General features: G+C 33.8%; 1 protein-coding gene across 11 annotated transcripts in view; it reads left to right on the forward strand.

Annotated features, from left to right (window-relative positions):
• Positions 1 to 1,004: 1,004 nt before the first annotated feature.
• The window catches only part of LOC142221528 (synaptic vesicle glycoprotein 2B-like), a 935,546-nt gene continuing 917,837 nt past the window's right edge, over positions 1,005 to 18,713 (forward strand). For 4 of the 11 annotated variants that reach the window (XR_012718091.1, XR_012718090.1, XR_012718092.1 and 1 more), the window contains exon 1: positions 1,005 to 1,410. The gene's annotated coding sequence lies outside the window, so the exon portion shown is untranslated. Of the gene's footprint in view, positions 1,411 to 1,556; positions 1,578 to 18,713 lie in introns of those variants that run through there. The other 7 variants (XM_075291290.1, XM_075291287.1, XM_075291288.1 and 4 more) reach the window with 4 other exon arrangements.

The following is an 18,713-nucleotide window of genomic DNA, read 5'->3' on the forward strand; positions in this document are numbered from 1 at the left end:
CATATAATTCTTACAACGGACGTCCAAACACAATATTTTTGGGAAAGTTACACTACCACAGAAATAATACTTACCGCGTTACGACATTCAAAACATACATTATATGTTTTCAGTAAAATTTAACTTAATACCTAGTTTTCCAACCTACTCCAATTAGAAATTATTATTTCCAATTTAGTGGTTGTGGTTGTCACCAATACTTTTTGTTTAACATAATTGTTTAATTGGCACAGAAAACTATTTAATTGCGATAATAAGCTACAATATGCATTATTCCCCTATTTTTATTATTAACATCGTCTTTGCATCTAACGTGGAAATTACGTACAAAATCTAGAAGTACTTGGAAAAATAATATGTGTGAATATAAACAAATATAAATTTACAAATTTGGAGTAAACATATATATGTTGTGATATAAGATTTGGCTAAAAAAATGATATGCTTAAGTGAAAATATTATTTAATTTGAATATTAAAATGAGTATTCGGAGAGAATACACATTCGGAACCAAGAGAAAAGACATTAAAAAAAGAGCATGCGTTTTGTTAATCATTTTCGCATTATGGGAACAATTTTTTTTGTTTCGTCAAAACAAATCGGAACGTAGGACGAGTAAGTCAAAATATTCAGACAAAGAATATAAAAAAAAAACAGTGAAAAATATAAAAATTACAAAGGTATCTTCATAAAACTAACGAAAGGCACTATACACTGAAAAAAAACAGAAGCGATTTTTTTTGAGGGTGTAATCGTCATTATAGCACACAAATAAATATAAGTTTTACACTCAAACATATGAAAAACAGTCGTTTTCGTGTACGATATCAAACTGCATTTATCAAGCAAACAAAAAGAAAGTAAAATATTTCGAAATACTTTGCTTTTTACCAAATTATAATTACATGTTATAATGGACAACCTAATGTGCATGGTATGTTTGTAAGTGGCCTTTTTCTACTCGTAATATCTCGCAGAGAACATTTCCGTTTGGTTTAGGGAAACAAATGGCACGTTAATTCAGTTTTCGTCAAACTTTTTGTCATAACGGACGGATCTCGGAATTTTTTCTAGTCGTTTGTTTAAGCATCGATTAACAATAAAAAATATAATCCATCGACTGTGTTCATTAACTGCATGTACATAGAGAAATCCAGAGCGAAAATACAAAAAAAAATGTCTTGTATTTAAATACAAATTTTCGTATTCACGTGTTTCGTATATGTATAAAGTTATGCAAGTGCATCCAAACCAGTGCAGATGATATTTGTAATAAAAATGTATCTTAATCTTGCAATCTAAAAATAAATACCAAAAAAAGAATTATTGCGAAAAGAATTATACGCCCTTGAACGTGAATTGCAGCGATTCGGTTCTACATAGGGGCGCGACGGACAAACAAATTAGAAGGTACGTGTATGTGTGTATATGCTATTGGGAGAAATTTTAACACTGTTTCTCCTATTGGACATCCAATGCCTTGTGAGAGCAAGAAATCTCAGAAAAAATTACATCCAATCAGGGCTGCCAATAAAACTTCAATAAAAATCGTCACTTTTTCCCAATCGTCATAATCGGTAAATGGATTTTAAAAATCATTAAAAAATCGGCTTTTAGAAATCGTTAAAATAAAACATATGGTTTGGTTAAAAGCAAAACAAAAGTATTCATTGCATATAAAAACAGAAAATTAACGTGTACAACTATGCATTTCAATAAAAAAGCATAACAATAACATTAAAACAAAAAACATTTTTGTGCAATGCTGTGCTATACAATTCATTTATTTATGTCTGTATGTTTATTTTTGTACTGCACAACTATTCTATTATAATTAGTACATGTTTGTATTATGCATTCTAAGTAAGTCATAGCCGATAAGTACTCGAGCGCCATCCACACTGAAAAAAAGCATGCCCGGTTCCAAAGATTTTGTTTTTCCTTTAAAAATGTTGGTATTGGCTCCGAGCCAAAGAAGCGGAGAATACAAGTATGGATAATTTTAAGACAGAATTCCCTTTTAAATTTGGGGTTTGTGTACTTGCTTCTAGGAAGCAAATTTTAATTTTTCGCTTTTTCAGCTTTTTTCTTCATATGCTATCAAATTCCTTTAAAAACGAGTTAACGACAATTATGCTATGTTTCAAGTAAAAAACATCTTTAAAATAAAGTATCCATTATTTGAACGAATTTTTAATCAAGATTAAATTTAAAGAATTTTTCTGAATTATTAAAGTTGACCTTAGCCCAAATATTGTTTTTTTTTTCATGTTATGATACACATTTTTAAGTCAAATCACTTAATTATAAGGAAAAGTTTATCGACTTTTGGACAAGGAAAAACTTTATATAAGAGAAATGCGTCTTCTATGCTAAGCAAAATTTGCATTCGTATCTTAAAGACATAAATTCTTTGACCTCACGACAATATTTTTTTCAGTGCAGTTAGGTTATGTTATGTAGCAGTCCGATGTATCAGGCTCACTTAGACTATTCAGTCCATTGTGATACCACATTGGTGAACTTCTCTCTTATCACTGAGTGCTGCCCGATTCCATGTTAAGCTCAATGACAAGGGACCTCCTTTTTATAGCCGAGTCCGAACGGCGTTCCACATTCCAGTGAAACCACATAGAGAAGCTTTAAAACCCTCAGATTTGTCACCAGCATTACTGAGGTGGGATAATCCACCGCTGAAAAACTTTTTGGTGTTCGGCCGAAGCAGGAATCGAACCCACGACCTTGTGTATGCAAGGCGGGCATGCTAACCATTGCACCACGGCGGCTCCTTCAGTGCTGTAACTACAGTGAAAAAATAAAATTGTGTATGACTACAGTCAACTTGGCTTTAATGCGATTGAGGTCGGTGGACTGACTTGACCACTCAACAACGTTCGATTTATGACCCCGAAACCATTGGAGCATAACTGTCTCCAACATATTCTAGTCCACAAAATAGAATAGTTCGGAAAGTTCCTTTGAACATTTAAGCAAACATAAAGAGGAGGTTGAGCTTTGCTTTGGTATATAAAACACGGTGCTGAACAAAATGAGGAAAAAGTGGTGAAAAATCATTTGGATCGACAAAACTAAAATCAAACTGTTTGGTAATGATATAGAAAGGAATGTTCGTCGTCCGAAATTAAAATAATTGCATATTAGATTTACAAAAAAACTGTTAAACATTGAAGAGGAAATGTCTTGGTATGGGGTGGTTTTTCTTGGGAGGGAGTAGGTCCGATACATCTTATATAAATACAATTGATGGATTTTTGTACCAGAATACGTTGGAGACAGTTATGCTACCATACGTCGAGGAAAATATGCCACTTGTTTCGAGATAACGACCCGAACCACTAATCAAAGTTGGTGAGTGAATGGTTTCGGGGCCATAAATCGAACGTTGTTGAGTGGTCAAGTCAGTCCACCGACCTCAATCGCATTGAAAACCTTTGGGGCGAACTCAAGAGAGATTTCTCCAAACTTCCCTGCAGGTACAAAAAACGACAGTGGGAAAATATTCAAAAAGTATGGTACAACATACAGGTCGAGATATGCCATAAGTTAATTTTATCCATGCCTAAGAGAATTGAAACAGTCCTTAATAATCCCGGTGAATATACAGGATATTAGCGACTTAGTTTGATGCTTAGTGCAAACTCTAACTTTAATGTAGAAATTCTTGTATTATTTTCATGTTTTTTCATATACACCTATTTTACTGTCAACATAAAATTCGAAGGTTTTTGAAATTTAATTTATTTTAAGTTATTATTTAGTCCTATCTGAATTCTAAACTAATTTTTAAATACACGACATATGTGTACTTTGTAAATAATTCCGAAATATTCAATAAAAAACATAAAATAGGAAAACCATGGCCTTATTTTAAAAAAATTCTTACACCTAGTTTTCTGTCCACAATTTAAAATTTAACCAAATAATATTTCCAATAAGATTGTAAAGAGTAAATTAAATTAAATGGTTAGCCTACTCGAACTTTCACGACCTCAAGCAGCTAAAAATCCGAAGAAATCTAAGAAACTATTACAATAGTTTAGTCCTAAAATCGGCCACGTTTTACCAAGCTCGAAACTAATAAAAATATTAAGACCTGAAAAGTAAGATGTGATCTTTCCAGGCTCCACGTTGGTCGCCAATTATTGTAACGAACACCATACAGCATTTCTGAATATTTCCCAAGGAAATATCGCTTTTAGGACAAAAGAAGTTATCCTTCAAAAACAACTGTGAGAATATGACTACGGGAGTCATCAGAAGGCTAGCTTGGGCAGTCGGTTGCGGAATTCGCGTCCTATTCTCAAAATTGTCAGTTCGACGTTTCAATAAAAAATTTAAAGACTCCCTTTTTATAAAAAAAAACAGAAAACGAAATGAAAACAACAAAATTAATAATGAATTCGAGTAGTAATTTTTACTATGAAAATAATTTAAGAAATGCCCCAGGAAATTAATTAGAAACGTGAAATTTAGGAAAAGCTATTTTGAAAGTCGGATAACATAGTAGATCGGCGACTCCTTGGTGTTATTTGGAGTGCCTTGCCTCCGTGCCCACCCTACCATGGTTCCTGTGGCTACATTATTTCAAAGAACCCCAAATCTAGCCAAAACACGCTAGGCTACTTCCGCATTATCATCTACCTTTAGGAAATCTCTTAATTAGAATTTAGCAATTCATTGTTAATTAATTTATTCAAGACATTAAAAACAATAGGTATAGAAAAATATAAAGTTTTGATATTTTTTTACGTAAAGTTTATTTTATTTTCATTCAGAAAAACTCCATAAATTTCTTAAATTAAAGTTGCGCAGAATATTTATTTATTCAAGATTAGTTGTATGAATATACAGTGGTTGATACTTAGATGTTTATTGATCAAAGGTTTGTAAAGAAGAGAGTTGTCTAAGCACAAAATGATTTGGTAACTGCTTCAATATTTTAGAAAAAAATTAAATGTTTAATAAAGGGTGATTTGTTAAGAGCTTGATAACTTTAAAAAAAAAAAAACGCATAAAATTTGCAAAATCTCATCGGTTCTTTATTTGAAACGTTAGATTGATCCATGACATTTACTTTTTGAAGATAATTTCATTTAAATGTTGACCGCGGCTGCGTCTTAGGTGGTCCATTCGGAAAGTCCAATTTTGGGCAACTTTTTCGAGCATTTCGGCCGGAATAGCCCGAATTTCTTCGGAAATGTTGTCTTCCAAAGCTGGAATAGTTGCTGGCTTATTTCTGTAGACTTTAGACTTGACGTAGCCCCACAAAAAATAGTCTAAAGGCGTCAAATCGCATGATCTTGGTGGCCAACTTACCGGTCCATTTCTTGAGATGAATTGTTCTGCGAAGTTTTCCCTCAAAATGGCCATAGAATCGCGAGCTGTGTGGCATGTAGCGCCATCTTGTTGAAACCACATGTCAACCAAGTTCAGTTCTTCCATTTTTGGCAACAAAAAGTTTGTTAGCATCGAACGATAGCGATCGCCATTCACCGTAACGTTGCGTCCAACAGCATCTTTGAAAAAATACGGTCCAATGATTCCACCAGCGTACAAACCACACCAAACAGTGCATTTTTCGGGATGCATGGGCAGTTCTTGAACGGCTTCTGGTTGCTCTTCACTCCAAATGCGGCAATTTTGCTTATTTACGTAGCCATTCAACCAGAAATGAGCCTCATCGCTGAACAAAATTTGTCGATAAAAAAGCGGATTTTCTGCCAACTTTTCTAGGGCCCATTCACTGAAAATTCGACGTTGTGGCAGATCGTAAGTCAATTCATGATGAAATGTCAAAGCATACTGAGCATCTTTCTCCTTGACACCATGTCTGAAATCCCACGTGATCTGTCAAATACTAATGCATGAAAATCCTAACCTCAAAAGAATCACCCTTTATCATATTGAATGCAATGACAAACAACATGTTTTAAAGCAAATATAAATATATATGTATGTAAATATTTTTCAACACGACAGTCTGATCGAACATAAGAATTCACTGATCAGTGAGCAATGCATTTCTGTGATCAAACATATGTTCGATCGATTGCATTCATACATGTTCGATGATGATGATGATATATGTATGGTTGAGTGTGTATATGCTTCCTCATCTGCATGATTGTTTCCTATGCTCTTCAATGCATTATGGTTGTAACAAGAAATCCAAAATTTGTAACGAAATCCAAAATTAGTTGAGAGCAATAGAGAGAACGTAGAGTACAGCCAGCATGGTTTAGACATGTGTAATGCAATAATAGAAAGACACAGTGGGTTTGAAGTTTATTAATTTCCAATGTAAGATCATAATTATGTTTGGTCCATGATGACAGCAGTAATAATAATTTTAATAAGTAGCGATCGTCTTACGATGATTATGATTGAATTATAAAAGTTATGTATTTTTATGTTAGCCTGATATCAATGCAGGCTGGTTCAATGTCCATATCATTTAAACTAGAAATTATTAGAATATTTATTCGAGCTTATTGGACAGGAAGATTAAGGGAATTGATATCATTAAGTTACTGAAAAGAAAATGCCAGATACCCATCTCGCAAGCCTGACTATACATATATGTTTCAGTGTTGGCCACTACACATTTCCATAGTCTTTAGCGAGATCTGGCCGGGTGAGATGATTAAATTTGGTTCTTTTATGTTAATTTCATATGAAATTTACATACGAGAATTATTCTTCCCAAATTTAACCATTTTTCACCCGCACTGTGCATCATCTTTTCGTATAACTTTACAATCCCTTAATCTTATTTTTAGATTTCGATTTGTTACTACACTAATGTACCAACAAATCGAAATCTATTTTTAAAGACATTGCTGAATTCACCTGATTGGCGAACGATCACACAATGTCTTGTTTCTAGTCAACAACAATTACTGTGATAAATTTATGAAACTGGTTTCTAAGGACACAACAACAATTCAAACGACAATATTAGTAATGTTTTTTCCTTATTTACGACGGGCTCCTCGTAGCTTACTATTTTTATGTAAGCCTGATATCAATGCAGGCTGGTTCAATGTCCAAATCATTTAAACTAGAAATTATTACAATATTTGTTCGAGATTATTGGACAGGAAGATTAAGGGAATTGACATCATTAAGTTACTGAAAAGAAAATGCCAGATACCCTTCTCGCAAGCCTGACTATACATATATGTTTCAGTGTTGGCCACTACACATTTCCATAGGCTTTAGCGAGATCTGGCCGGGTGAGATGATTAAATTTGGTTCTTTTATGTTAATTTCATATGAAATTTACATACGAGAATTATTCTTCCCAGGGGAAAACAGCCTTTTTTCCGCCAACATTCTCCCCCCTGATGAACGAATGTTCTTCGATGCGAGTTCTTGTACATGGTGGCCTATTGGCGGGAGGATTTTAGTCGAGGTTTACCCTCCGCTATGCTCCGACTCACAGCGAATTAAGTAGGCTCCATCCATGTCAGGCACCTTTAAAAGAACGTTTGTCTGGAAAGGAAATGTAGTGTGATTGAACGAAATAGCATTTGGTTTTCGCAGAATTGGCTCCAGCAGCTGCAAATAGAAAAGTATTAGAATTTGGAAAAAATTGAAAGTGGTTTTATTTCATATTAGTACACTGAAAAAACAGTGAACCCTTTTCCATTGCAAAATGAACTAAACTGTAGTAATATTGACCATGATTTAGCCCTTAAGATTTTTTTCAACTTGTCTAGTTTATAATTTTCTTAAATTTTAGTTCATCTATAACATTGTAGTTTAGTTCGTTTTTACAACACCATAAGATTTATATACCCCTACCAAGTTAAAAAGTCAGTATTATTTTGGTTTACTTGCTTATTTTGTGGGAACCCCGATAATAAAAATTGGTTAACAGTCTCTTTAAAATGTCGACGACTAAACTATTTTTAAATCAATCATTCCACAGTACAGAGAAATTAAATAATTAAAGGAACAACAAACCGTTTTACTATTATGAAAATTTTCATACATTAAAATTAAACTTTCTTTAAGCAAAAGTACTTTATTATAAAAACTTATGATGAAAGTTCTTAATACAATGTTTTTTGTGAATAAAAATTATGACCACGTGGAACAGAGAGTAGTTCATTTGAACCCGCTGTTTGGACATGTTGACTTATCCTTTTTTATTCATCGTAGGTAGTTTTTTCACACATCTTGCTGGAATAAATGGAAACAATAATGAAAATTGTTAAAATAATGGAATATAATTTTTATACCCTCCACCATAGGATGGGGGGTATATTAACTTTGTCATTCCGTTTGTAACATATCGAAATATTGCTCTAAGACCCCATAAAGTATATATATTCTGGGTCGTGGTGAAATTCTGAGTCGATCTGAGCACGTCCGTCCGTCCGTCTGTTGAAATCACGCTAACTTCCGAACGAAACACGCTATCGACTTGAAACTTGGCACAAGTAGTTGTTATTGATGTAGGTCGGATGGTATTGCAAATGGGCCATATCGGTCCACTTTTACGTATAGCCCCCATATAAACGGACCCCCAAATTTGGCTTGCGAGGCGTCTAAGAGAAGCAAATTTCATCCGATCCGGCTGAAATTTGGTACATGGTGTTAGTATATAATATCTAACAACCATGCAAAAATTGGTCCACATCGGTCCATAATTATATATAGCCCCCATATAAACCGATCCCCCGATTTGGCTTGCGAGGCCTCTAAGAGAAGCAAATTTCATCCGATCTGGCTGAAATTTGGTACATGGTGTAAGTATATGGTCTTTAACAACCATGGAAAAATTGGTCCACATCGGTCCATAATTATATATAGCCCCCATATAAACCGATCCCCCGATTTGGCTTGCGAGGCTTCTAAGAGAAGCAAATTTCATCCGATCCGGCTGAAATTTGGTACATGGTGTTAGTATATGGTATCTAACAACCATGCAAAAATTGGTCCACATCGGTCCATAATTATATATAGCCCCCATATAAACCGATCCCCCGATTTGGCTTGCGAGGCCTCTAAGAGAAGCAAATTTCATCCGATCCGGCTGAAATTTGGTACATGGTGTTGGTATATGGTCTCTAACAACCATGCAAAAATTGGTCCACATCGGTCCATAATTATATATAGCCCCCATATATACCGATCCCCCGATTTGGCTTGCGAGGTCTCTAAGAGAAGCAAATTTCATCCGATCCGGCTGAAATTTGGTACATGGTGTTAGTATATGGTCTCTAACAACCATGCAAAAATTGGTCCACATCGGTCCATAATTATATATAGCCCCCATATAAACCGATCACCAGATTTGACCTCCGGAGCCTCTTGGAAGACCAAAATTCATCTGATTCAGTTGAAATTTGGTTCGTGGTGTTAATATATGGTCTCAAACTTCCATGCAAAAATTGGTCGACTTCGGTCCATAATTATATATAGCCCCCATATAAACCGATCCCCAGATTAGACCTCCGGAGCCCCTTGGAAGAGCAAAATTCATCCGATTCGGTTGAAATTTGGTACGTGACGTTATTATATGGTATCCAACAACCATGCAGGAATTGGTTCATATCAGTCCATAATTATATATAGCACCCATATAAACCGATCCCCAGATTTGACATCCGGTTCCTTTTGGAGAAGCAAAAGTTATCCGATCTGGTTGAAATTTTGTACGTGGTGGTAGTATATGATATTTAACAACCATGCCAAAAGTGGTCCATATCAGTCCATAATCATATATAGCCCCCCATACAAAGCGATCCCGAGATTTGGTTTTGAAGCCTCTTGGAGGAGCAAATTTCATCCGAGTCAGTTGAAATTTGATACATTGTGCTAGTATATGACCGTTAACAACCATGCCTATCTAGGTCCATATCGGTCTATAGTTATATATAGCCTTCAGATAAATCGATCCCCAATCACACAAAAATTGGTCCATATCAATAATTGTATATAGCCCCCATATAAGCGACCACCATATTTCAATTCTGGCTCCCTACGTACCGTGCAAAAGTCCATATCGATTCGTAATTATTTGTAGACTTACCTACACATACCTTTTTTGTCTGATATATACCACGTATGGACAAACTCAAAATTTAGAAAACGATTTAAGATACCACAACCCAAGTAATTCGATTGTGGATGACAGTCTTTCGTAGAAGTTTCTACGCAATCCATGGTGGAGGGTACATAAGATTCGGCCTGACCGAACTTACGGCCGTTTATACTTGTTAATTCTTCATTTTAGCTTGTAACTTACCATATTTGGGGCATTTTATCAAATGGTGTAAGGAATTCAACTTTTCTTTGGAAAACGTATCTCATAAAATTTGTACCTGAAACAATTAGAGAAATAATGAAGTATTCTAAATAAAGTCATAAAACTGTGTTGTTATCGATGTGAAGGATATAATAAAATAAATATTCTAGTTGAAAGAAAGCTAACGTTTTAATATAAAACTTACCAATTCTCTATTAAATTGTGCGCTGAGGGGAAATATAAAAAGTTGTCCAAATTTATTTGGGTTACTCTGAAATTTAAAATTAAATAGGTTTTCGAAAAATCTAATGAAAAAAATAATAATATGCATTAAAAACCAAATATTCTTGATAACCCTAGACAGTCGTCATTCATGACGACACGTAATTTCATTTTCGATTTAAAAGGCATTTTAGTCTATTGGGAAATGGTGAATTTAAGTTATACTAATTCGACCGTTTTATGAATTTTTGTTTTATACTACTTAAAACCAAATTGAATAAGAAAATAAACTCAAGTTTGGTTCACTTTTTCGCTCACGATGAAAATTTTAGCGTCTTGAAATGAGCCGTAGTCAAAATGACGAAGGCTGACGTTAATGTACAAAAAATAAGGATGACTGTCCAGGGCTAAAAGAAAGTTAAAGAATTCTTACCAATTCACTATTAAATTACAGGCAAAGGAGTACTAAAAATTTGTCCAAATGTTTAAGGGGTTATTCTGAAATTAAATATTTGTTTTTACATTAAAAATATTACATTGGTTTCCAAACAAATTTGATTAAAGAAATACTAAAATAAGGCATTAAAAACCTGTAATTTTGATGATAAAAAGGTCACAAAAACGTAAATATTCTAGTTAAAATAAAGCCAATTTTTTAAAGAAAACTTACCAATTCTCTATTTTTTATTTATTCGAATCCATCTGGAGTTGCTCTGAAATTAAATATTGTTTTTACAACAAAGAAAAACATTAAACTGGTTTCCAAAAAAATTAATTAACAAATAATAATATACATAAAAAATATTCTTTTTAAAAGAAAGTCATATTAAAACAAGTAAGTAAAGTATAAAGTCGGGCGGGGCCGACTATATTATACCCTGCACCACTTTGTAGATCTAAATTTTCGATACCATATCATATCCGTCAAATGTCTTGGGGGCTATATATAAAGGTTTGTCCCAAATACATACATTTAAATATCACTCGATTTGGACAGAATTTGATAGACTTTTCCAAAATCTATAGGCTCAAAATTTAAGTTGGCTAATGCACTAGGGTGGAACACAATGTTAGTAAAAATCAAGTAAGGAAAGTCTAAAGTCGGGCGGGGCCGACTATATTATACCCTGCACCACTTTGTAGATCTAAATTTTCGATACCATATCACATCCGTCAAATGTGTTGGGTGCTATATATAAAGATTTGTCCCAAATACATGCATTTAAATATCACTCGATTTGGACAGAATTTGATAGACTTTTCCAAAATCTATAGACTCAAAATTTAAGTTGGCTAATGCACTAGGGTGGAACACAATTTTAGTAAAAAAATATGGGAAACATTTAAATCTGAAGCAATTTTAAGGGAACTTCGCAAAAGTTTATTTATGATTTATCGCTCGATATATATGTATTAGAAGTTTAAGAAAATTAGAGTCATTTTTACAGCTTTTCGACTAAGCAGTGGCGATTTAATAAGGAAAATGTTGGTATTTTGACCATTTTTGTCGAAATCAGAAAAACATATATATGGGAGCTATATCTAAATCTGAACCGATTTCAATCAAATTTGGCACACATGACTATATCACTAATTGTACTCCTAGTGCAAAATTTCAACCAAATTGGGCAAAAACTCTGGCTTCTGGTGCCATATAAGTCCATATCGGGCGAAAAATATATATGGAAGCTATATCTAAATCTGAACCGATGTCAATCAAATTTGGCACACATAACTATACTACCAATTGTACTCCTTGTGCAAAATTTCAAGCTAATCGGGATAAAACTCTGGCTTCTGGGTCCATATAAGTGCATATCGGGCGAAAGATATATATGGGAGCTATATCTAAATCTGAATCGATTTCAACCAAATTTGGCACGCAAAGCTACAGTGCTAACTCTACTCCCTGTGCAAAATTTCAACCAAATTGGGCCAAAACTCTGGCTTTGAGGACCATATTAGTCCATATCGGGCGAAAGATATATATGGGAGCTATATCTAAATCTGAACCGATTTCAATCAAATTTTGCACACTTGACTATACTACTAATTGTACTCCTAGTGCAAAATTTCAACCAAATTCGGCCACAAATCTGGCTTCTGGGGCCATATAAGTCCATATCGGACGAAAGATATATATGGGAGTTATATCTAAATCTGAACAGATTTCAATCAAATTTTGCACACTTGACTATATGACTAAGTGTTATATTCGTACAAAATTTGAAGCAAATCGGTATAAAGCAGTGGCTGCTGGGTCCATATTAGTGCATATCGGGCGAAAGATATACAGTATGTCAAGAAAGTCTTTTGACATTGCCAAATATTTCAAATTCCAGAAATAATTGAAGTAAAAATCTGAATGTTAATTCGTTTTGAGAAAAATAAAATATGTATAATTTGCAAAATACATAATAAAATATTTTTTAAAATTAAATTATATTTAATTTTGGAACAAAACATAAGTTTTATCCTATTGTCCAAACACTTTCTTGACATACTGTATATGGGAGCTATATCTAAATCTGAACAGATTTCTTCCAAAATCAATAGGGTTCTATTCTGACCCAAATTAGGAACATGTGCCAAATTTGAAGGCGATTGGACTTAAATTGCGACCTAGACTTTGATCACAAAAATGTGTTCACAGACAGACGGACGGACGGACGGACAACGGACATGGTTATATCGACTCAGGGACCCACCCTGAGCATTATTGCCAAAGACACCATGTGTCTATCTCGTTTCCTTCTGGGTGTTACAAACATATGCACTAACTTATAATACCCTGTTCCACAGTGTGACGCAGGGTATAAAAATACTTACCAATTTATGAATAAACTATACGCTGAGATATAACAAAAATTTTCCAAATTCATCTGGAATTGAATATTAATTTTTTACATAGAATAATAAAAATTTCAATACACTTTCAATTTCAACATATTTTCCTAAATATTCGTAATAACTTTTTTCTAAACTACCGATAAAATATTAATAACTTTCATTTAAAAGGTTTAATAAACAAACACCAATATATGTCTCAAAAATCCAAAATATTCCATGCCTTTATACTCCCTTGTTGCATACCTACTTAAAAGATGCAACAGCCCACGCCAACGCCAACTATACAACTGAAGTATGCCAAACAAAACCAAGCAAAGCCAAAACATTCCTACAACAACAAAAACACATGTGCCTTTATTGAAAACAACACCTCATCCAGCCAAATAAACCATCCGCGAATAACAAACACACACACACAAACCACTAAATGAACAAAAATAAAAACAACCCCACGCTCATGTATACACAACAAAACTCAAGTAACATCATCTTTACCAAAAACAATAGATGATGAAGATTGGAAAATGGGCGACGTCATACCAAAAGTTGCATTTACGGTGTTCGATACATACACGTTCGTTCATTTTTAATTTGCAATATTTTTTGTTAAAAACTCACAAATGATGTTAAATTTTGTGTAAATAATAATGAGAAACTTTTGACCGATTGTTCTACGTCATTCCCTGATATAAATTTCTTTTTATTCTTAGTTTAATTTGTGGAACAAAAAATCATAAACGACACGTTTGCATCGAACGCCGTCAATGGTTTGATACCCTCTGCTGCCATTTTCCCATCTTCATCTTCCATTGTTTTTGATCTTTACATTAATCACATTCCACTATGCCAATAAAGATCTCTGTACTATGCATTAGTTCATCGCATCTGCTGACAATTTACTCTAAGAATAATATTCGTAAAGGCACACCAGTTTACGAGCAATGAAACGTTTAACTTAAAATTTGCAAAATTTTCAAGAAATGTTATCTACCATTTTTGACGAAAATGTCTATAAATTTAATTACATGTGAACTAAAAATACTTCATTGGGTATTTTTTTACCAACAATTATTAAATATAGGAATTGTCAGTAAGAAATTGCTATCCACTTTCAAGTTCATTTTTCGTAAAAAAATATTTTCTCATACAAAAAAATCTTATAGTAAATTGCACTTATTATTTACAAAATACTTTACATTTCACAAGTAGTTTTATAGCATGACAAACGAATTTTTAACTACCAGTTAAGAAATTTTTTAAGGAAATTTCCATCGCATTTTGTAGGCCATGAACTAAACGATTGCTACTTAGAATTTGTAAAATTTCCTTCCGAGTAGTTAATTTTCGTTGAAGATGCGAAAAATGAACTAAAATTCTTGTAATAAATTATTGTAAAAATTTTCTTAAATTTACGAGACACTTTTTTTTCTGTGTAGTTTTGTTTTAATTGGGTTAGTAGTAATAGACGATCAAATGTTATCTAAATTAAATTTCAAATGGATAACAACGTAAACTGAATCATTTTAGCAGGATTTAATGATGCAAATCATTTTTCCTGTTTTAAAGTAAAATATTCCAAGTGCATTATAAAATGTAGTTTAGAATTGTGTGCAACGCGTATGTAAGGTTTAGTTGTTGTTAGTGGTTGTTGGTATTAGCACTTGTAGCACATTATGAACTTTTTCTAGCAATACCATTTTCATTCTATTTAGAATGCGAAAGCCGCTATTATTTTTCTCCTTTCTATTAATGATTTTGACCTGATCGTGCTGAAACGTTACGCCCAAATTATCATCTTGGCCAGAATTGATATCTTTATCGTAGTAGTTTTTGGACGTATTTTGTCTCACCTCAAAATGTGGATCATAACTAAATTCAAATTTTGCCATATGGATGTTAATTCTGTCCAATATACTAGAAGCGCTGGATCCCGAGAAAACCCAGCCAAAATATGTATTCTGAAAGAATAAATCATTGTGTATGAATGCGTCCGTGGGTATTTTAATTTTAGAGCATACATCGGCACCGAGAATTAAATCTATGGCATCGCATTTGAAAAAAATGGATCGGCTAAATCTTCTCTTCTGATATTAGGCAATTTAATATTTCTGGACGATGGATCAGGTGTATAGGAGGACAGTGAAGGAAGGACTAGAGCTGTACATGGCAGCACAAATGGTCGCGAAATTAGGTTCATATTTACAGAAAATTTAGATAAGTTATCACACTTATCTCCAACATCAACAACTCTACAATGAGATCTATTCCTACTCAAGCCTAACTTGTCAACTGTAGCATCAGATATGAGACTCCCTTGCGACCCTGGTTCTAGTAAGGCGCGTAAAGTGAAAGTTCCACGATTCGTAGTAACATTAAGTCTCATTGTGTAAAGTAGGACTGAGGAAAATGATTGTGCACTGTGAGAAGTGATTTGGTCAGGTGCAGTTTGCACTGTTTCAACAGGATTTTCTGTATGTAACACTGTGTGGTGAAGCTTGTTGCATGTCAAACAACGAAAATGTGAAGCAGTATGATCATGACCGCTTGCAAAACAATTTTTACAAACGTTTTTGGCAGACAAGAACTGAAGGTTTTAATGCAACGACATAGCTAGAAATTTAAAACATTTTGACAGGACGTGATTTTTATCACAAAATAAGCAGACAGGTGCATTAGATCTAGTCTTTATAACTTGGCCAGTATTACATGATGTTTTCCTACCAGGAGACGAAGGTCTGAAGGTTTTTGTTTGTTTAAGTGCGGAAGGGAATTCATCGGTCATAGATTCTAAAGTCCTGAATGTCCTTTTGTGGCGGTTGACCTAAGAATTTTCTCGGGAGTAAGGCAGGTGCTCATATCAATAATTTGTCTACCTTTAATTGTTTTTTTTTTCTATAACTCCGTTATGAATAGACTGTCCTCAACTAAAATATTTGCTCCCCTTTGCTCTTCTCCATCTGCTCTCCGTCATACTCCCTAACTGCGTTATTTTTAATTCATGCTCTTTTCATTCATATTCGTCCATTATTAATAATTTCATTCATGCCTACTGCACTGTTTAATGAATGATCAATAGGATTGTTGTTGTAGTTTTCGGAGTAATGAGAGTGAGAGCAATAAGAGACAGTGGAATTGGAGTGTATGTTGTTGGTATGGAGCAAGGGAAAGGAATGAATGAGGGGTGATAGATTTACTTCTGAATGGGGGAATTGATTGGCATATTAGAGCTCGTGAAGTAAAGTGGTCAGTCGGCACTACGTTGAAAACTTTAGAACAGAAAAGTAGAAAATTAAATCGAAAAGAAAAAGAAAGAAAGAAAGATATTTTCTAAGACATTGAGTTCCTGGAACGTGAGAGTGTGCCCTAATAATTTTTGGTCTCGGACCTAGACGAACTGTCCATAGAGGATGAAGCGTTGAAGAGCTGGAGAAGATTTTCGTTGCCGTGACTGGCTTAATTAAATTTTTTGGAGACTTTGTATTGTGAAATGTAAATATCGAAAGCGTCAATGATCATATTCGACTTTAACATTGATGGTAAAAGTTCCCCTATTACACAGAATTATATCAATTAAAGAAAAAAAAAAATCAAAATCAAAAATCAAATAAAACTTTCTTTTAAATAAGGATTATTCTTTATAGATCTCTTTATAAACCCAATTTAAAGAAAAAAATACAAAAAAAAAAAATCAAAAATCAATTAAAACTTTCTTTTAAATAAGGATTATTCTTTATATATCTCTTTATAAACCCAATTTAAAGAAAAAAATACAAAAAAAAAAAAATCAAAAATCAATTAAAACTTTTTTTTAAATAAGGATTATTCTTTATATATCTCTTTATAAACCCAATTTAAAGAAAAAATACAAAAAAAAAGAAAAAAAATTAACGACTTTATTTGTATATACCCTACTTAATTACTAATTAACTGACCGGAAGATTTTCTTTTGTATTATGTTTGTTATACGTATATAAAAAAATGTTCACAATTTTTTTTGAGACTGTAGAGAATTAGTATTTGTATAATTTTACATATAACAGCACTTTCTCCGTTGCAACAACAGGCCTGGTGTGCAGATGAAGAAATGTAAGTAATTTGTATTCTTTATTAAAATTTAATTAATTGTAATATGAGTTTGGATTAGTCCATTTATATTTCTACTACCTTTTATAAAATGAGTTGTAAATAAAGAATTTGATATGTAACCTAATGTAACCAAACCCAGTTTTGTCATTGGGGTATGAAAACTATTACCGGGATTAATTCATACCATGGTAAGGAATAGGGCAAGGGGATTCAACATCGTCCCCTAGATCAACCATAAAGACATAAATGCCAACCCGTCCGCTTGATCTTCACGTTACATTTATATAGCATGTGATTTCTTTTAATGGTACCACTTCGAGACCTAGCAAGTTCCCACCTTTTCGACGAGCTAGACCCCACAAGCCAGCACATGCTAATCGCTTCGGTCCTCGATGTTAATAATTTTTTTTAAGAATATAAATAATAAAATCAGTAACCAGTAACTAGAAACGAAAATAATTCAGATGTAGAAGGAATGTCTGTCGAAGATTTAAGGGACTGTTCCCAATCTCGGCGGGATTGGATATCCAACTTATGAACCAACAAATGAATTATAATTGGATCCCAAGTTGCCGTGTATATGGATAAATTGAAGCTATAAGCTCTTGAGTCGAATCAAGTAATGTTTTTATGGAATGGAAACTTCCATCGGATTTGGGTATATTAAAAAGTTTAGATATCAAATTGCCGACAAGTATTCGCTTGTTATGATATCTCGATTCCAAAATAGACCATGCGGAATCGTAATTGGCTGCAGTGGCCGAAATATTCTTGATAAGGTTGGCCGCTTCGCCCTCAAGGGTGCCTTTCAGATAATAAAATTTTTGAATTTTCGTAAGTGAATCGTTCGAATGCACTAGTGTGGAATAAATATCGCGAAATGGGATCCATTCCGTATATTCACCAGAAAATTTTGGAATAGTAATCTTGGGGAGTTTGGATTCACAATTCATAGTTGTCTCAGCCCGGATCTGTGAAGTAACAAAGGTACTTGTCATCGGTGAGTGTACCAATGAGCGTTCTGACAAAGAATCCAAAAGTTTTCCCTTAAACGTCAAATAAATCTCGGAGAACACGAAATATGTATCATCTTTCAAATAAGGCACTTCACTTGCACTAATAGACGTGTCACGAGCTTCCTGAACTATAGTATCGTGTTGACTTTCGAATCGATGGAACAGGTCGTCCTTTCCTTTGCCAGGAAGCGATCATGGTACTTTGTCAATAAGGTAAGCAATTCGCGTTGTTCGTTGATCAATGACGAAAGATCACACAT

Source organism: Haematobia irritans, chromosome 1, assembly GCF_050003625.1.
Source record: "Haematobia irritans isolate KBUSLIRL chromosome 1, ASM5000362v1, whole genome shotgun sequence".
Classification (NCBI taxonomy): Eukaryota; Metazoa; Arthropoda; class Insecta; order Diptera; family Muscidae; genus Haematobia; species Haematobia irritans.